Genomic DNA, 21,800 nt, shown 5'->3' with positions numbered 1-21,800 from the left:
TCATTCTACCCAGCCAAAATTCTGAATGCACACCAAAGAGTGTAAGAGATATTCCAAGGCAACGTAAAGATACCGAAGACAGGAAGTTCTGCTCTCAGTTTACTCTTTTCTGGTTAGTTAAACTCTTATCCGACTCAGTTATAAAAGAGCGTTGAGCGAAAGTATTTTCGGTGCAACTAAACGGTGTTTCAGCAATCCTTTGCGTCATTTCATGGCTCCTTTGGGTGTATGACGAGGACGATTCACGAGCAAATCATACATAATGCAACTAAAGAGTTTGCTATTGGTCTACTCTATTTACTCATGGGTATTGGTTTACTCATGATCTACCTGAACAAGTTCGTCACTGCCTGTAGTGGCGCACCGAATACGTGTGCCTCCTCTCGCAGATTGTAACGAAAGCAATAGCGCCTGCGGTAATAATCAGCCAGCCGATCCTTCCTCTTCGACAAAAGCAAACACTGGATAGAGTTTCTAAACCCCGGGCAGTTTGTGCAGGTGGTGCGTTCGTTTTGACCAAGTTTTCTGTTTCAACATGTGACAATATATAACGTCGATATACTCGTGTCATTGACATAACCTTGCCCTTAAATGCAAGGGAGAAAAATCAGTAGCTCGCATATAAAGGCAAAGGGCAAAGCGCGTTTCTGGTGCAGCGACAAAAATGACCTACGAATACGACGTTTAGTTTCGGGGTCCTTTCTTACGCCATTTCGGCTCGATCCTCGTTTTCTGAAAACAGCAACGGCATGAGCGCACGAAAACGAATAAATGGTGTCATTGCGTTGAACTTTGTATTTTCCATAACTAAAAACTGAGTAATTCAAAAATAATTAGGACAACGCACCGGGAGGTTGCTAGTGCGGCCGTAAGGTGGCGCATTTGACCTAGAATACATCGTTATTTAATGTAATAATAATAAAAAAGATATTTCCCTATTTTTGAAATTATGTCCATAGTTTGCGCGGACACACTGCATTACATGGTGAGGATTAGATGGTGGTTAAATAGTGCGGATGTGTGACCACGATTGTGTGAAGTCCAGGTACATGAAAATTGGAAGCAGACGAAGTGTTTACAGGAAAACGACAATCTAGTTTATTGGTGCTAATTAGTAGCGAGACAATGTTTTGACGAGCAGTTCTTTTTATAATAATTCAATGACACGTTTTCTCGGACACCCTGATACATACAGTGTGTCCCAGAAAACGTGTAATTGTATTACAACAACAATAGTAATAATAATAATAATAATAAAAAACCACGCCACCTAGAATCATGCGATCAACAGCATTTGTTCTTACTAGGGTTTTACCCCCTCCTGATGTGAATGTCATGTAACGTATGTTTTATCAAGTAAATTTTCGCGAACTGAAATTTGCCAAATGAAGGTCACTTTTTTACCCCACCAATGTGAGGACCGTGCGGAATTTACTCAAATTCATGATAATTGACAGGGATATTGAGGAGGTATCTCATCGGAAAAAATAGCCGAACATCATGCTTTTCGGAGTACCCGGAGCACATAGCGCGCGACGACTTCTCGAGCGCAAACGCTGTTAGTCGGACGAAGGGAGGTTACAAACCCAGAAAGTGAGAGAGAAAAAAAAAACGAAAGGATTAAAAAGAAAGAAAGAAAAACAGTCAATGCAGCACAGGCGCGACATGGCGCGAGACAGCCCGGTCAGAGGGCGGACGCAAGGCCCGAATCTTGCAGGAAGCGGAGCAGGGCTGTGGTGACTGCCCACTGGGCAGGCCGAGCGAAGGGGAGGGGGTGGGGGTATATGTTTATTCACGCAAAAGGAGATGTCAGCCAGGCAAGTGCCGAGCGACGGGAACAAGGACTTCGTGCTGCACCCAAGCTGCATTAAACGACGACGGAGGGCGTGCCGTTGGGGAAGGTGCTGCTGGCAGTGCAGAAGATAATAAGGAATATTGGCCACCTCGCTAGAGCTGGAATAGGGGGAGCTGGACTGGACTATTTTGTATAGCAGCAACGGAGTGCGGGGAACGTTGAGACGGAGGCGGTGCAGAAGTGATTCGTCTCCTCGACTACAGTGACACGCAATGAAGAAGGCAACCGAAAGGTCGATGGACTGCATGTGACTGTTGTATGAGGCAGCCTCAGATCTGAACCTTGAGCACTGTCAGGGGAGACGTGCAGTGGCAGGAGTGGCAGCTGCGGCAGCGCGTCTTGCAGCTGCGTCTGCGCGTGTGTTACTGGTCGGGCCCACGTGGTCGGGCACCCACTAGAGGGACAAAACATGACCATTGGCGCGGAGTCTGTTGTACATCTGTATGATCAGGATGGGTATATCCTGTATGATGTTGGGGCGGGACGTCATCAGGAGGAGGAGGAGGGACGCCTTGCTGTCGATGAGGACGACCCATTTCCCAAGTGGCAAGTCAGCAATATGTATTCCAGGGCGGTCAGGATGCCAAAGAGCTTGGCCTCGGTGGACGACTACAGGGTAGGGCAGTTTGTAGGCACGTTCATGGTCAAGTGGCTCATGGTTCAAGTTCATGGTTCAAGTCAGGGATAGTAGCGTGAATGCAAGGCCGTTCAAAGGTCCTCATTGCTGGCGTAAAGGAAGGGGCAGGTGTCGAGGACGGGAGACAGGCACGTAAGCGGGCAACAGCATTGGCAAAAGAGGACGCAGGGCAGCTCACAGCAATGCGGCGGAGGGGATGAGAATTTTGCGTCAGACAACGAGCGTAGACGCGGAGGTTGGCTGAGTCCCGCAGAAAGGGATAGGCTGTTCCGTAGCTTCGGCGAGTACGGAATATGTTTCCGTTGTTCGAGGAACTCCGAGACAGACACGGAGACTGCGGGCTTGGAGGTTGAGCAGGTCTCGATATAGTGAAGAGACTTTGGGCACCGAAGACGAGGAATGCTGCCTTGGTGGCACTTGTGAAATTTGTCCAAAGCTGTGGAATGGATACAGCCTTCTAGGATTCTCGTCTGTGCATGATCTTGGATTAATTGTGAATAGTGGACTTCTGAATAGCGAACTTGTGAATAGTGAATAGCGAACTTGCGAGTGGAGCACCTGCCAAGTATTTTGGGGGTGGGGGTGGGGGATATGTTTATTGAAAAAAAAAGCGAGGAAACGTTAGTCAGGCATAGGCCGACTTGCTGTTCCTTCCATAAAAAGAAAACGAGAAAAGAAAGAAGAGAAACACAAACACACAGAGAGACACGAAAAGGGCCTTAGAGGCTGGTCGAGAGGCCGGTGGCATGGAGAAAGCTCAAGAGGGTAGTCGTAACTGCCCCCTGGTTGTGCAGGACCTGGCCGAGCAGGGTGTCCAAAGTGACGTTAGGGTAGCCAAGCTGTCGCAAGTGGCGTTGAAGGATGAGTCTTTGTGAGAGGTTCCGGTTGCAGGAGAGGAGGCAGTGCTCAATGTCGGCTTCCACACAACAAGTTGCGCAACTGGGGGAGTTCGTCTGGCGCATTTTATACAGGAGTGAGGGTTTCCGTGCAACATTCATTCGAAGACGGTGGAGGAGTGATTCTTGAGCTCTATTGCAGCGGCAGGCAATAGTAAAGTCCTGCAGGGGGTCAATGAGACGTACGAAATGATGATATGAGGTAGAGTCCGCTCGGAACTGCCGGGTACGGACACAGCGCCACCGGCGAATGTGCAGGGAGCAGGCAGAGATCGTCATGGGCGGAAGGGTGGCAGGGAGAGCTCTGGTAGATGTTGCGTGTCTTGCTATTGTGCCTACGCGGGTGTTATCAAGAAGGCCTACGTGTCCAAGGATCCACTGAAGCGTCTCAGAATGACCAGTAGCCGCGAGTTGTGTCAGAGCTTGCAGTACGACCGCGTAGAGAGTGCATACGGTGCTGGGGCGAAGAGAGAGCAGCAGATTCAATGAAGCCTTGCTGTCAGTAAGAGCAACCCACTGTGCAGCCGGCAGACCGAGCAAGTACTGTAGAACCGACAGGATGCCGAGGAGTTCTGCTTCCATAGAGGATATTGGATATGGGAGGGCAAAGGCTTGGGGTTGAGAATTATGTTAGATGTAGCAGTCCTCCTCTTCTTTTTCTACAAACAACCAAACAGTTTCTGCTAGCTGCGTGCACGTGTGCTTTATGAATGAATATTGCCAAATTGATCTTGCAGCAGTAGCGGCCTTGTGAAACGACCCACAAGAAATATTCGTACTTTGAAGACGGTAAAACTTCGACCAGGTCAGGATGGCATTTGTAGCGTTGCACAGTTCGCACTCGCTAACTCAGCATCGCGCATAAAATATAGTGTTCCAGATTTAGCTTTGATTACCAATTTAATCTTTCCCCCGATACGAGTATTAATACTGCATTTGTCAAATTTGGACGAAAGCAGAAGTAACAATTTGTAGGCTCCGAAACTACGAGGGGCGTTCAAGTCAAACCGGGACTTTTCATTTTTCGCAAAAGTAAAATGAACTTAGAGGCGAGAAATTAGTTTTATTTTTCAACGTAATCTGGCAGCTGCACTAATGCACTTGTCCCAGCGTTTCACGAGGGCTTGGATGCCAGCAGCGTAGAAATCCTTACCGGCGCGTAGCAGCCATGATCGGACCGCATTCTTGACCTCGTCGTCGCAGCAGCAGTGGCAGCCCCCAAGGAACGCCTTCAGTGGACCGAAGAGATGGAAATGGCTGGGGTCGAGGTCTGGACCGTAAGGGGGATGTGGCAGCAACTCCCAGCCAAGTTCCTGTAAGGTGCCTGTCGTGAGATGTGCGGTATGCGGGCGTGCATTGTCCTGTAGGAGGAGGACTCCTTTGGTGATGAGGCCAGGCTTTCCGAAACTGGAGGTGTTCATGAATGACAGTGTTCAGCGTTCCCACAGAAAGGTCCGTCTTTCGAGCCAGTTCGAGACATGTTATCCGTCGGTTCTTGAGGATCGGACGCTCCACAAGTTGGATGTTCTCAGGAACTCTGGCACTGAGCTCTGAGCCGTCCCGGCCGGGATCGTCATGCACTGATGTACGGCCGTCTCGGAACCGTTTGCACCACTCAAACGCTTTGCTGCGGCTAAGTGTATCGTAGTCATACTGAGCCTGAAGTCTTCTGTGAATTTCAGATGACTTTACGCCTTCATTCACGAGAAACTTCATGACAATTCGCTGTTCGATGTGCGCGCTCACCTCGTTGTCGGCCATCTTGTCCAGCACGCGTCTTCTGTTTTGCACAAACTTTGGACCACCATGTGGTGAACGCGGAGGCCTGTCGCGTGTGAGAATGACGAAAAGGAAGTAGCGCGATCCATTTGTACACTCAGGAGACAGAAAGTCCCGGTTTGACTTGAACACCCCTCGTATGTTTATTAGTGCACACGTGCCGTAGAAATTATGATTAATTAACTTGCTCCACCTTGAATTAAAGATACGAGGTGTCCTGACTGTATATACTGTGTATGTAAACTGCCATATCCGACCCTATATACCTAACCCGCGTCGATGTTTCAAGTGCCAGAGATTTGGCCACCATTCCCAAGTATGCCGTGGGCACCTGATCTGCCCCAAGTGCGCGGGGGATGGCAATGACCACACTCCAGAGTCGTGTAAAAACACTTTCCGTTGTGTCAACTGCGAAGGCAATCATCCATCCTATTCAAGAAGTTGCCCACGCTTTAGCGACGAGAAGGAAATCTTGAGAATTAAAACTGTACAGCAGCTGACATACAAAGCAGCGAAGACGCAAATGGAGTTTCAGAAAAGAGGATCTTTCTCTGAAGCGGTGCGCCGGGGACTGGCATCGCTCAGAGTATCCGTGGGGACCCAAACCTGTGGGCCTCCACTCCACACTCCCCAAACACAAGAAAAGTGTGCGGAGAGTTCGCCTCCGCCGGCTCCCGCCACAATCCCTGCGGAGGTTGATGGCAGACTTTCAGTTTGGGATGGGCTCACTGGGAGCTCATCACAGACTGCCACACGCTCAATGGAGCTTGACGATGATGACTGCATGTCGCAGAAATCATCGTCAAGTCTTCCAAGTACACTGGACCAGAGAGCTCCTTCCCTTGAGAGCTCTTCCAAAGAGAAAAATATGGAGGTCGAGGTAGAGGCAAGTCAAGGGAGAAACAGAGGCTTCCCCTGCCAAGGGTCACACCCCCTTAACACACAATGTGCAGAGTCCCTTTGCTCTTCCTTATTTCCATCCTAATTATGGGACAGGTATTCCTTCAGTGGAACTGTCGAGGCCTCTACAGTAACATTGATGATGTACACGATCTGTTTAAGTACCGAGCTGTCTGCTTCTGCCTGCAAGAAACATACCTACACAAAGAAAACTTAAACCCTTTCCGTCGCCATAATGTTTTCAGGAAGGATCCCACAGACAGCGCACGTGCATCTGGTGGCGTGGCTCTAGTCGTTCCGCAGTGCATACCTGCAAAACACTTTCCACTCGTTACAGTCTTGGAGGCAGTAGCAGTCGAAGTGTGCCTCGACAGGAGTTTGACAATATGTTCACTCTACCTGCCCCCATCAGTGTTAATAGAGCAAAGAGATTTCGAAAATCTATGCAACCAACTCCCTCAGCCGTTTATGATTTTGGGCGACCAGAATGCCCACAATCATTTGTGGGGAAGCTCAAAACTAGATGCACGGGGGAAAATGTTGGAGAGGGTTCTTCTTTCGGGGTCATTCTGTCTTCTGAATACTGGGCTACCTACTTATGTGAACTCTTCAACACAAAATTTTTCTTGCATAGACATTTCACTATGCAGCCCATCCATTTTCCAGTTTCTTGACACGACAGTCGAACAGAATCCCCGAGGTAGCGACCATTTTCCGCTCATTATTAAATTTCGTGGTCACACTAACAACATAAGAACACGTCCACCACGGTGGAAATTACAAGAGGCAAATTGGGAAATATTTGAAAGAGAAGCCAGTTTCCCATCTTCTGCTTTTCAGGGTTTGAATGTTGAGGAGGCAAATAAGTTGATCGCTCATACAATTATAAATGCCGCTGAACAGTCCATTCCACAAACATCTGGCCGACTCCCCAAGCGCTCCAAGCCTTGGTGGACGAGCGATTGTGGAAGCACACGCAAAGAACAAAACCGGGCGTGGGGTGTGTTTCGACGGGACTCCACTACAACAAACCTAATTGCTTTCAGGAGAGCTAGAGCGAAAGCACGTTGGACGCGAAAGCAAGCATAGAAAGAATCTTGGAGAAATTTCGTATCATCCTTAAATGCTACAACTCCATCAAAAATAATATGGGACAGACTAAAGAAAATAAAGGGCGACTATACAAGCTTCTGTGTACCATTGCTACAAATAAACGGTACCGTGTGTCAAAGTATGGAGGAGCAGGCCAATGCCCTCGGGGAACATTTCCAACAAGTGTCAAGTTCATCCCATTACAGCAGAAATTTCTTAAAAATTAAATCATCTGCTGAAAGACAAACATTTGATAGTGGGTTAGATGAGAGGTGTGGTTACAACTCACCTTTTTAAATGGCGGAACTACAAAGGGCCCTGTCATCCCTTAAAAACTCGGCACCTGGACCTGATCGCGTAGTGTACGCCATGCTTAAACATTTGGCTTTAACTTCATTAAAGTCTGTCCTGGATTTCTTTAATTTTGTCTGGCGAGAAGGTGTTCTCCCTTCTGGCTGGAAGGAGGCAACCATAGTTCCACTGCTGAAGCCAGGAAAAGATCCCTCGCACCCATGCAGCTACCGACCCATAGCGCTGACAAGTTGTCTGGGGAAGACCTTTGAGCGCATGGTCAACAACCGTCTTATGTATTTTCTAGAAGAAAATAATTGTTTCGATAAATATCAGTGTGGCTTTAGAGCTGCGTGCTCAACAGTCGACCAACTTTTGCGTCTGGAGACTACCATTAGAGAAGCCTTCGTCAGGAAACAGCACTGTGTGTCTGTGTTCTTCGATCTAGACAAGGCATACGATACAGCATGGCGATATGGTATCCTTCGAGACTTGCATGCACTTGATATACGTGGTAGAATGTTCCAATGTATTACCAATTTCTTACAGGGGAGAACTTTCAGGGTACAAGTTGGGACAACACTATCTCGTCCATTCATCCAGGAAAATGGTGTCCAGCAGGGGTCCGTACTTAGCGTGACCCTTTTCATCGTGAAAATGAATTCTATAGCAAGTGTTATCCCTACATCAATCAAGTATTCGTTATACGTCGACGATGTCCAGATTTCTTATTGCTCCTCTAACCTATCTATGTGCGAACGTCAGCTACAGCTAACAATAAATAAGCTGGTTAGATGGTCTCAGGAAAATGGCTTCAAGTTCTCTCCCGACAAGACAGTTTATGTTCGTTTCTCGAAGGTTCGGGGAATGTTCCCAGAGCCCACTCTTTCTATGTGCAACCAAAGTATAAGGGTGAAACCTGAACACTCGGTCTCATTTTCGACGAAAAACTGTCTTTCTCTGCTCATCTTAAAACCTCGCCAGTCGAGAGCCTTTATGTAGAAGGAAATGAGTGGTCTCTCGAAAGGCGGCGGTTCTACCTGAGTACGTCATATGCATTAAGGATTCGAGGCTACCCACAAAACCCGGCGATCCCTGCTATAACAGACACACAATATAAACAACTCTTTTTGAACAGGCCTTCAGCGGTATTGCCATTTAGTATGCGCATGGCACAGGAAATTGAGCATTATGGCTTTTCGGAATATAACTCCATGATCCTTGAGTGCGGTAAAAAAATCCCTCCATGGCAACCTCACCCAAAATGTGATAGATCACTCACTAGCTATGACAAACGGAATGGCCTGAACATTGTACTGAAACAGGAATTTGAGCACCCAAGGGAAACCTTTGGCAATCATGTTGAATTCTACACAGATGGATCGAAAACAAATACTAGGGTTTCATGTGCGATGGATACTGGAATTGTCACATGTTCATACAGGCTACAAAGCACCATGTCTATTTTCACTGCTGAAGTGTATGGAATAATTCTAGCCCTCAACTACATCCTACAAAACCACATAAGATGCTCAGTAATATACACAGATTCTCTCAGTTCTCTGCAGGCTATTTGTAACACACGCCCCACTAAAAACCTGGTAACTGATCGTGCAAGGAGCCTTGCAAGCACTATAGCTAATAGGGCCTATCAGCTACTCTTCTGCCGGGTACCCAGTCATGCCGGGATACGTGGCAATGAACGAGCTGATCGTGCTGCTACGGCTTCATTAACAGGTGACATAACCCATTTCGATATTCCATATCAAGATCTCAAACTACGTCTAAAAAGATGCATCAATAATGACTGGCAAACATCTTGGGACCGGCAAACCAATAATAAATTACATATTATCAAGCCCTATGTAGGCTCCAGTTCACCTGGTATGTCCAATCGACTATATGAAGTGCTATCCTCCCGCCTTCGTTTGGGACACACATACTTGACTTGGGTTTCTTCTACGAGGAGAAGACCCACCGGAATGCAGCCACTGTGGGGAACAGCTTTCGATCTTTCACATCGTCATCATGTGTCCAGTGTATCAACATCTTCGTCAACATCATTTTGCTCCCTTTTACAGAACCTGTTTGCCCCTTCACCCAATGCTTCTGCTGGGTGATGACAGCTTTGAGAACGTGTATAGGTTTCTAAAAGATACTGGGTTTTTAAAAGATTTGATTTTAAATACTAATCTAACAGTTACTCAAATTTTAGTCCTGCACGTGTACTTTTTAATTAACTAGTCTTCACTGGTATTTGGCGCATTATGGCCTTTGTAGCTGATGCGCCAATAAAACCACAATCAAATCAAAATGTAGATTTTTGCGAGCTTAAATCGGAAATTTGCCAATAAAGGCAACTTGTTTTACCTCGCCAATGTGAAGAGCGTGTCTAGTTAACCCAAATTAATGATAACTGACAGGGATATTCAGGAGCTATCCCATCGGGAAAAATAGCCGAGCATCATGCTGTACGGAGCTCCCACAGGATGGCGCACGATTAATTTTTCAGCGCAATTTTTGTCAGTCCGACGAAAGGAGGTTGGAAAGCCAGCCCGACCCTGGCATCGCAGAAAGAGTTAACACAGGCATGGCTTATCGCGTTCGACTTTCGCTGGGATAATGCTTTCCCTCTCCCAATTTTAGGAACTGTTACTTTTTCTACTATCACTCTGTGGGCTGGCTTCGGAACCTCCTTTCGTCGGACTGAGAGCGACTGCGCTCAAAAAGTCATCGCGCGTTATGGTCCGGCGCTCCGAAAAGCATGATGTTCGGCTATTTTTTTCCGATGGGATAGCTCGTGAATATCACTGTCAATTATCATCAACTTCAGTGAAATCGGCACGCTCTTCATATTGGTGGGGTAAAAAAGTGACCTTCACTTGGCGAATTTCCGAGTTCAGCTTGCAAATATTTACATAATTGAACTTACGATACATGACATTTACATCAGGTGGAGGCAAAATCCTAATAAGAACAAATGCCGTTAACCGCATGATTTTAGGTGGCGTAGTTTTTTTTATTATAATTCAATGACACGTTTTCTGGGACACCCTGTAGACGGGGGATGCATATAAATACAACTCGAAAACTTTCCCCTTTCATTGTATTGATTCCGTTTAAAGCTTTCATTGCTTCTTCTTCATAACATTATAAATATGCATTACTTGTATTATAAATCACGAGCTACTAACTGTAATGCATGATGACTCACAGATCCATTAATGTTCAACGATTGCGCATATCGTTAATGACCCCCAAGCGGATCGCGTTTAACATGAATCCTCATCATCGAGCGTAAAAGTACATAGAGTTTTAGTATAAACAAGTCTTTGTGCCGACATCGCAGCATATCATTGCTTTTTAGCTGTCATACATTAATCGTAAGCGGCCTGTCCATTCGATGCACCACGCAATAATTCAGAAGATTATTTGGGGCGGCGGGCATCTAAAACATTGCCCGCAATTGCAAGTGTGCCTAAATATGGAGCTGCTGCTTTTAAAATTTCTCTGAGGAACATCTAGCGTGTACTGCATTTGCCAATCATTCATTCGTCTGCCTTCTTTGCAGCAATGCGAGCACCTCTAAGATGGTTGGAGAGGACAACGTTCTCACACGGTCATAGGACACGAAATTTGCACACTAAAGTAATTGATGAAATAACTCGATGTACTTAATTCATTTAGAAACAAGAAAAACGCAGTTACAATGTTTACTTTATCAGAGGAAGAGATATGTAGTGCTGTAGAGATAATGTATGCTGTATGTAGTGCCAAAAAAGCTGAAGTAGTGCGTTAAGAAAAGGCCCCGGTACTCGGACATGGTTTGAGCACGTTTGTACCGTAGTCATGAATTAGTTATTGCACCTACTTCTCCCGCAGGTACACTCAAGTGATATTTTTGGAATCATGAAATTTATGAAGTGGAATTTCCATCGCTTTTCCCCTTCATGCTTCTTCCTTCGTCTCTGGCCGTCAGTTTCAATCTCCGTCATTCTCCAAGGGCTTCATCCACGTTGGAGCTTCGAACGTTCGAAGCCCCAACACTACCACTTTACCCTCCAAGCGAGATTGGTCGGGGATGAATTATTGGCTAAACGCAACTACTTAAACGTCTCTTCTTCGAAAAACGTAATTCCTTCACAACGTCTTCTACCCCATTTCCAACAGATGAACATCCTGCCATTGTATTTCAGCAACAACAGCAGCAGCAGCAGCAACATATTTAAAATGCCATTAGGACAACAACAAAACAACAACAATTTTTTCTTTTGTTTGTATTATAATTTAACGTCGCTCACAGACTCGGGACGTAAAATATAGACGCCGCGCGTCAGTGAACATTACGCGTACCCGCGCATTTTTGAAATAACCTGCAAAACGTCATAGTTTCGAATTCTCCAAGAGTAGGTGACGTCATCGAGAGCTGTGGGAACACCACCTACATTGAGAAAGCCTGCTTACTGGTCGACGTGACGTAACAACTAAGAGTCAGACAATCAGGATACTGTTTTCAACGGCAGTAGCCAATCACGAACGTGCTTTCAGCGGTCGTAGCCATGGAGACGAACCACCGTCGTCTGCGAGTAGTGATTGAACGTCCCCGCGTACAAAATGGGAAACGTTTAAAATCAAGCGCAAAGCGTTCCCATATCTTTCTCAACACTGATTTTCTGGAAACCGTGTTGCAGTTTTTGTCTACAGCTTCAGGTCTACAGGTTCCAAGTTAGTTGCAATCATTTGCAAGTTCTTGAAGTCGCAGAACAATCGCAGTAGCAGACGAATTCTGACTTTATTCGCGATTCCAATGAACTACAGGTGGCGCCCGGAGCTTCCAAGATGGCGGACGAAAGGAGGTCTCCGAGCAAAGCCAGCGTAGGGAATGTGGTGTCGGCTGAATTATATTAACCCGTTTGAGCTTTTAATGCCCATAAATTGGCATGTTTCATGAAAAAGGAATCAATTTTATCTGCTGGTCATCTCATACTGTGCAGCTGAACTCAGAGAAGTAGGCAAACAGTTTCCGTCGTCGGAGTTTGTTTACATACCGTCGGGAGTCGAGCGAACAAGGGAGGCATTTTAGATTTTAAGAAGGCAAAGTAGGGATTAGTTGCTGAGGAGAGTGACGTAGCATGTGTTTTGGAATGTGGATTAGTAGTCTGCAAGGCAATACATGTATTTCTCCTCCGATAGTCTCGTATAGTATTTACATGTGAGTGTTGCAAGCGAACAACAGCTCCGTATGAAGCGTAGTGTTTCTACGAATTAGATATTTTCTGTCGGAACTTTGAGACACAAGTAATCATTAAAAAATGTAATGCACCAGTTAACGTTCACATGGGCATTTGCAAGAGCTCAAGAGTACACTTCTTTGTTTGGTGTGGTGATGACAAAACGTGCTGTGCGACGTTAGCTACCACCTTAATGTTAGCAGAACTCTATGCAGAACTCTGTGACCGTATGCAAAATGCATATGTGAACAAGACATATTTTGAAAATCCTTGGCACACATGCGTATATCCCACACCTTGTCTTGACTTAAAACCATACATGTGCAACTATTTAACATGTCATATGCTCTGCGGCGAACCTCTGAGTGCTGCTAGAGATGCTTTGGCAAAGCGAGTTATTCGTTTTCTGCAGTGCTCTTGGTATTCGCATACAACTTGGTGTGGTATATTTACCTTTGCGAGTCATTCGTTGATACGTGTGCGGCACCGGACAGATGCTGTCTCTCCCAGAGAACATCCATAGTGGATGCTCAGCTACGCCGCATTAGTACGGTGATATTGTTTACTTTGCCTGAGGTCTAAAAATGCATACATGTCAACACGACAAAGAAATTCCGGTTACTCGTTATGTATTTCTGAGATTAATATTAAGATAAAATCGTGGGGACAGAGTTGATCAGGAAACTCGTGCGATGGGTCGACACATGGGGCTTGCGTTCCGTCCTTCTTGATTAGCAAACTATTAAAAGAAAGCGCGGGGTATTCCCACAAGCTGTGAAGAAATTAGTAGCGCAACATTCCTCTTTTCGATTTCGAAACATTCTTTCCGGCATTCCGTCCATAAGTAAGAGAAACGTGTACCGCCGTACCGCTTCCCTGTCCGGACGCGCGCTCGGACCTCCACTCGCAGCTTTTCGCAATCGCCGCCAGGCGGCCACGGCTTCGCTGGAAACGTACGTAGCGAAGGAGGGAGAGGAGGCAATAGGCAGGCCTTCTGTAGCTGGGTGGCGTTGGCTCTGGCACCTATCCACAAGCAACAGAGCGCGCCCCTTCTCGGTCTCCCTAGAGTCATCAAACAAGCGAATAGAGTTCCACGGGTGAGCAGGGAAGCCATTTTGTTTTCGCTCCACACCAGGGCCTTTCCAATTCAGGCGCAGAGAAAGCTAACATAAAATGCTCGCCGTTGGAGGCCGTGGGTTAGGGAAGCGCGTGTGGTTGTCGTGTGCCATTATCTATGTATTGTTCACGAGATCATCACGAGGATCTCAAGGTGAGCTCAAGGCTGTCAAGGTGTCAAGATGAGGTGTTTTGGTGAGCTGCTCGCAACAGGACCAACATTTCTGAACGCGTCGGCACCGTGAGCACCGTTAGGTGACGCCAGCGTATCGCGGAAACAAAATGGTATCTCCTTGCCTCTTCTGCTCGCCCGTTGAACCCAGTGTCGCTACTCCGAAGCGAAGCTTATTTAGTGTTTCTACGGCTCTCCCCTCTTCTGCCCCACGTTGGAAGTCAGCAGTTGTGGTGAGGAAACGGAAACGACCATGCAACGGCACTATTCCCAGACGAGTGACAGGTTGTGCGCACTTTGACGTCATACTTCACAAAACCAGAAATTGATTTTATGTTACATCCGCCTCACATAGAGAAGCAATACTTGGGATAATACAATGTCAAACACGTGGGCCGCAATGACATGAATTCGGTAGGATTCTGATGACACAAGACCGCACTTCAATTCGGTGGAGGTGAATGGAGCGTTTCATCGCGAAAGACGATGCTGTACTACATTATTAGATGTCGTGTGGGATGTAATGATGAGTCTCACAGGAAAGTCCCACATTTTCCCGAAAGGTTAGCAGTACTTTCAGGAGAGTGCGCTGGTGGTTTGGTCTTCACCATGGGCCGATAAACTTTTCCGTACTTATAGGTGCAGAGTGTAAATACGAAGGGAGCCCAGAGACAGGGAAAAGAAAACACGAAACACACACGATCTACGGGAAACGTACGGGAAACCCAACGCTGAGATCGTGTGTGTTTCGTGTTTTCTTTCCCCTGTCTCTGGGATCCCTTTGTATTATCATGTACCAGCTCGCCTGCGCCCTTGCACTTCTTCCGCAGAGTGTAACTCAGTTAAAGAAACTAAAAAACAACAACAAAAAAACACCAACACACTGCCGACATTCTCTTTGTCATGCGAGAGAGGCCTCCTCAAAATTTAGACGTATAAATAGTACTTAATAATAAGAGGGAAAAAATAGAGTAAGTTTGAATCATTTTTTAAACTTTACAGCCTACCGCAAATTCTCACAAGCATTACAAAGGGCGGAATTTTTTCTATCCCTTCACGCTTTTTTAACCGCACTTCGGTATTTTTCTGGGAAGTTCTGTCAATAACAGCAGGCCGTCCACATCATATTGTTTGATGCTGAACCAGAAAACTGGGTCAAAACGACCGCAGCATCCGCACAAACTGCCCGAGGTTCACACAACGTTGTCCCGTGTTTGCTGTTGTCGGAGGAGGAAGAAGGCTCGGTTGGCTGATTAGAGCCGCAGGCGCTGTTGCTTTCCTTGTAACCTGCCAAGTCAAGAGACGTATAGACCTGATTCAGTGGCAAGTCCACTGCGCAGCCATTTTGTGGCAACTGTCGCGTCACGATGCGGGCATTTCCTCAGGGCTGTGGGCGCCTCTCCCTTTCCCGGAATGGGACGGGTGCGTGCGCCAAGGATGTGGATGATTATTGGAGAGTTCCATTGCCGTTAAACCTGGGTAGGTGCATGTTTCTCGATGTGGATTTCGTGGTTTGGTAGAGGAAAAGCAGCCACGTGACAGAGGAAAACAACGGACCGTCCTTTGTCTCCCACTGTCCCGTGTCTGCTTTTTCACTCCCAAACCGTGAATACTGTCTACCAACGTTCCGAACCCTTAGCATTATTGTGATGTCGTGTTATATGGTGTAGGAGCCTAATAGGGTAAGAACTCAAATAACTGAAGACCTTCTGCGAAATCAGGGGTGTTGGGAGGTGAGGGCAAGGGGGCAGCTGGCCCTCATGACCTCTGGCTGTAGGGGCCTCGCCCCCTCCCCTTTCGTGCATAGATATCGGATAGGGTGTCTGGTATTCAGGTTATCAGGCAGATTTTTAAAGGATTCATGTTCACGTGTATGAATCTTGATCACTGTAGGTAACCGTGTTTTTCTACGTGAGAAAAAAATGTTACTTGGCATGAACATATTCACTGGCAACATCACTACCTTTCTAACGCGAAACATTCCAAACCCACATATGGCTGTACCAGATTGACATAGAAAAAGATTGGCCCTTACGGAAGAGACGAGAATGTAGAATTTTGAAGCCGCTACAGTATAACTGCAGTAATCCTGCACTGCGTGCAGCGTGTGCCGCTTTTACTACATTTTTGTTTTGTTTGTTTGCTTTCAGACATGTCGGCGCATCCAGCCTCTGTTCCATGTGTGGTGTGCGCGGTGACCTCCATCACATCCTCCTGGTCTGCGGACAGTACGATTGCGAGCGCGCCCTCATGGAAACTGCTCTGCAACGCGTCGATCACCACCAGTTCAGCTTAGCCAAATACTCGGACCCCTGACATATGATGCAAGGCCTACGAGTTATTGCTGAGTTCATCTCCAGTACTGGACTAATGGACGAACTCTAATACGACACTTTTCCATCATCATCACTTTCTCATCTCTCCCGCAGGAGCAATGGGGCAGGGTACCGCCATAGCGGCGGTGAATGACCCCCCCACGTCATCATTCCCTTTATGTGTGCGTTGTTTGCTTTTACTGATTTATTTTCTCTATGCAACAAGTTCTTACTGTACGAATTGCTCGCGTTTCGTTCCCCCACCCCCACCCCCCACCCCACCCCACCACTGACGAGGAACTTCCGAGGCTCCGGCCGATATGCAAGTGGCCGACGTGGCAAGTGGCCGACTTGCGATATTGCAAGTGCTACATGCAGCTCCGAATTTATTGAGCCACGCATGCCCGATGGCATTACCCTAAAAGTTCACCCGTGCCGGCATGCCATGCTCGGTAAGTATTCAATACAGATTGAACATTGTGTTGTCTACATATAAGGATTCGAAGGACATTCAGTCCTTGTAAATTTCAAAGGGATTGAGCGTCGTAGCGGAAATTTATAATGCAAAACGTACGAATCACGTATTCAAAACAACCGAACTGGCGCTTTCATTGAACTGTTCCGCAACAGCAGCCGCTTCAGTGTCGTGCACTTGAGGAGCGTCGTCGTCTCAACTTCTTTTCCCAACACCGCCATTTTCGTTGTTCTGAATATCGGATTCGTAGGCTTTGCATTATAACTTTGCACTAAGATGTCCAATGGATTTGAAGTTTACCAGAATTGAATGTCCTTCAGAGCGAAAAATGTAGACAACTCATTTTTCCATCTGCATTGAGTATAGTTGTTGAGCGTGGCATGCCGGCAGAGGTGGACTCTCCCTATAGTTATTTTGTTACGGCTACTGGTCAGTTGACACTTTCTTTGATGCTTTGTTTTTGTCTCGACATAGTGCTTTACTTCTGAAGCTCACTGACAGCTTCTTTATTCTCATATTTACATAAGAATTATCGTCCTCGATTATCTGAATATTCTTCTCACACATTAAGCACTTGCGAACATTCCAACTCCACTCGTAGAAAGGCTTGCTTGGTTAGTGATGCAGTGGATGAAACACGGATGCTTTAGTGTACTGAATGATAAGCATCTGTAGTAAAGAAAGATTCCTCACTCTAAGACGTACATGTACCGCATTAGAATTTCTAACTGCCGTTCAGGTTCAGGTGCTAGTTCAGGTTAGAACCGATTGTTAGTTGGCGAGGCACATCTCACATGTTCAGTGCTCTTGTAATGCTAATAGGAACTGCCAGGTGGTAGGCTGTTCGCCAACTGACGAACATAACAGGCCAAAGTTAGCACGGACAGGAGAGCCGTGTGAAGCCAAGAAAAAAAGTAATAATAATGCGCGTAATATAGGCCTCAGAAAGAGCGAAAGCAGTCTAGAGACCCATTGTATGTGAGGAATGAGATTACTTTCTCACTGACAGTCATCACTGTGACAGTCATGCTACGTGTGTAAAGGAAGTTGAGGTGTCCGTAACTGCACAGGTCAGTAGACACCAGAGGCTGTATTCAGCAACTTCTGCTCGAGTGTACATGGCAGTGTGAACGAATCCAATACGAAAGTCAGACGTTGTTACGGTCCTCACAATGAGCCTTATTTGTTATCTAGCAATATGTGCATGCTCTAGTTATTCAACAAATCGATGCGCCCATCAAAACGCTCGTACGTATAATCCTCATGGCAGCGACACACGACCTGACGGGCCTGCTGTAAAAGGCTTTAGCGTTGGGATTCAAGTTATCGAATTTCAAATATTACTACAAGGCGAAGGTCTTCCTGTTCTGCAAGGATATAAGTCGTCGTTTCTACATATGGTCCGCACTGAATTACATTCTCATTGATGCACCTTATGACAAGGATTTTGTTACTTCGCACAACGGCGTGTTTTCAGAATTTTGTTTTCGGCATTACGTACCCAGTCTCGCTGATGCTCTGCACACTAAGAATTTAGTGATTTGCGAAGAATACCGAAGCCTTTACTATGAATCATGAGTATTACATATATTAAAATTCGACTGGAGTCACAGCAACAGCACAATGAGAAAGGACCAAGCGCAGCTTAACAGATCAATGCATTGGTTATTATTAGAGCCTGAAGTTTTCGGGAACAATTTTTTTCTCAGTTCGGGGGGGGGGGGGGATTGGGTAAATAAATATGTGCACTACATCCTACATTCGGATGGAAAACCTTCCAGTATGCTAAATTCGGGGAGAAATCGGGCTCAGCTACTCAAACTGACGATGCTGACTTGGTACAAACAGTGATGTAACTATACCTGCTGTCAAACAAGTCAGTGTGCGTTCCTACAGGCGCCTCAGTGAGGGTAATTTGCCGGGTAAAAATCGGGTTTCACCCTAAACAGGCAACCTTCAATTCGGTGTGGAAATTCGGGGAAGAGTCAGGTGAAACCCTAAAACTTCAGGCTCTAGCTATTATGTAATCATTTCGCAGCCCACATGCCGTTTGGCAGACCTTTCCTCCTCTTTTTCTTCGTTCTAATAAATATATCCCCTCCCTCCTTTCGCAAACAAAACGTGCAATAAAGTGCGCAAATAGTTCTCTGACTCTCTTTCAACAACAAAAAGTGGTTGCGTGCAAAGACAGCCCTATACATCGTTTTCCTTCCCTCCCCGCCTATCAAGCCATTGTAGCTCTTTCCTGCGTAGATTCCGCTTCATGTGGCTTTCACCCTCCCCCTCCCCCACCAATTCAAATGCAAGATCAGATTCTGTGACACGAGCTTCTGCTCCACTTGCTGTGTTGTGGCGAACACTGAGTACATTCTCGTGGAATGTGAAGTCTACGGCACGGAAAGGCGGACGCTGCTTCGGTGTGTCACTGACAAAGTAAGCTGGCTCGTATCAGCAAGGAACCATTCAACTTAGCTGCGCTCATTGGCCTCAATGAAGACCCTGTGCTCCATCGTCGGGTTCTTCACCTGTCCACGGACTTCCTGTCGTTCACCACGTTGCTCCAGGCGCTTTATTGTGTGTGCGTGCTTTCTGTTATTCTTCGTTCTCTCATATTCAACATGGACTATTCCACGCGCAATGGGGTAGGGTACCGCACCGCCGCGATGGAACTCCCCATGTGTTGTTTTGTTCCTTCACGAAGAAAACAATTAGAGGGCGCATAAAGCTCACAGCATCAACAGAAACATTGTTATTCATTCTAGGCGTTCCGCTGCTGCAAATCTTTGCAGAGGCTACACACAGCACATACCATTTTGCCCTAATGTGAACTGTCCATGTGCACCTCTTGATGTGCACGCTCCATGTCATCGCCGTCATCTATTTGTTGCTGTTTCGTCAAGAAAGAGCTCTGGCTTGCACTCGTTGTTTGGGCTGCCAGCGACAGCGCAACACCCTCCAGAAGAATAGCTACGCTTGAGCATACCAGCAGCGCACAAGACACAAAGACACAGAATGAACAGACAAACACGTCGCTGCACACTCGCCAACAAACCGGACGGTTGTCACAAGAGTAGCTTTTGAGGATTGTAAGAGGTTAGGGCTGGCATGAAAATGCCGTAAACAAATACCGCGCCGCAGGAAACTTGCGTTCTGCCGACTTTCCCCGCATGCCGCCCTATACCGCCTGTACCTGTGCCCCGCCGCCGATGCCGGTGTTCGGATGGTCTGCATTTTTCTTTTTTTTTTTAGGTTCTGTGTTGGCACTGTGTGTGGGAGACACGGGGGGGCCAGTATGTGTCTCGTGGAACTGTGCCGGTAGACCAGAAGAATACCTTAGATAGCACAACTCGTGATAGAATTGAAACCCACCACCTCAGCCTCCAGTCTTCAGCGTTACCCTCGAGCGACCACCAGCAGGCGAATGTTCTACTCACACGGCCACGCCGCTAGAGCCGACGTTCTGTACGTACGCGCTTTGCGCGTTTCACGTCTGAGCAAGTGAGAAACTTCAATTCAGTTTTGTGTTCTTCATTTGTTTACACCTTAAGGCTCGGAAAGGTTCTTTCCGCTTTACAAATCTAAGGACTTGGTCCCATGACTTATGCCGTCAAACTGTGGATCAAATAGAGCTTACTCCTCAATAAAGAGCAAAAATGTGTTGGAAGTTTTTATAAGTCCTGCTTTCATGGCTCTTTACCTAATACGAAAACGCTGCAGGCAGGCCAGTCTGTGCGGGAGGGAAGCAGAAGGGGCCATGTATTATGGGTCCTTCTCTGAGGATCGAAAACTCTGTTTCCTCATTGTCAGTCAACATAATAAAACTTGATAACACATTTATCAACTGATTGGCTCACCATCATGAGGTTAGATAGTGCTTTTACATTATCGTCGATTTCTATTTGTTCGACCGGCGAAACCAGCACGCTGCCGCCGGCGCACAGGTTCACCTGCAAGTTGTGCATGGTGCCGAGAGCAGCGTACATGCTGCAGCAGAGTTTAAAATTCGGGTCTGTACTCGTAGCACACTGCCATAGTAACGAACTGGTTCAGGTTGACCATTGATCGTCTAATCGCAAAACTTTCTTGTTTGGACGCTAGTTGCAGATGCAGCTGAGTGAACAATTAAGGCAAACACAACATTTAAGCTTCACCAACGTCCAAACAATGATCTGAAAGACGGCAGCTGAAGAAATGTCAGCAACTGCTGGTGACGGGAATCGGATCAGGGGCAATCTTACTGGGGGTGACCTTTTTACCTTACTCGATGTCATGCTTGCCTTCTCTGGTTCAGTTTCTTTTGTTTGTTCCTTTTTGCACAATTAACCAGTCTTCTACAAATAAAGCTGATGCTCTTCATGACATGCATCATTGATTGGTGCGTACACAATCAAGTGATCGGGTCCCCATGAGAGTGTCACGATTGCATGCGCCCTTAGCGCTGGTCCTGCTGGCACTTTGGTTGAGCCACAACTACATTGATAGAAGTAGTGGTATGGTGTTATGTTCATCCAGATACCTTGTCATGCACTTCCACGAGCAGTGGAGTGACATACAGGATTGCTCGAAAGTCTAGTTAGTTTATCAAGGGGTCTGACAGGAAGCTCCATTTCTGAGGAAGCCAAAGCTTCCGCCGAAATGTCCACTCCCTTTATACTGCTGTTTATAGCCTTAGATTTGTATTACAAACAGTCCCAACAGCTTATAATGAATTACTGATCTTCCGGTTCACTGTAAACCTTCGTCAAAGTCTCACTTATTCTTATTTGTATTTAAATGTGCACAGATATCGTACTGTAGGTCCGGCTTAGTTCGACTGACTAACACGGAGGTTCATTGGCTGCCATGCATTATGATTTTTCCTGGCATTACGAAAACGCTGTTATCGTGAACAAGCTTTCTTGTACACTTTGCTTAGTTCCGCGAGTATCAAAGTGGGTGTAGTCGTGCGACATGTGAGAGTGTACATAAGAGCACTGATGTTCTGAGGCTGGAACAACATAGAAGGGACAAATACATACAAAGCCTCAATTTGCCTAAGAAA

The 21,800-nt window shown here is 46.5% G+C and overlaps 1 pseudogene; it reads right to left on the bottom strand.

Annotated features, from left to right (window-relative positions):
• LOC135384642 (nephrin-like) overlaps window positions 1-21,800 on the bottom strand; it is a 602,775-nt pseudogene that overhangs the window by 32,956 nt on the left and 548,019 nt on the right.

The sequence above is a fragment of the Ornithodoros turicata genome, chromosome 2, assembly GCF_037126465.1.
Source record: "Ornithodoros turicata isolate Travis chromosome 2, ASM3712646v1, whole genome shotgun sequence".
Taxonomy (NCBI): Eukaryota; Metazoa; Arthropoda; class Arachnida; order Ixodida; family Argasidae; genus Ornithodoros; species Ornithodoros turicata.
The sequence above is the reverse complement of the archived record's forward strand: the minus strand, read 5'-3'. Positions and strand labels throughout refer to the sequence as shown.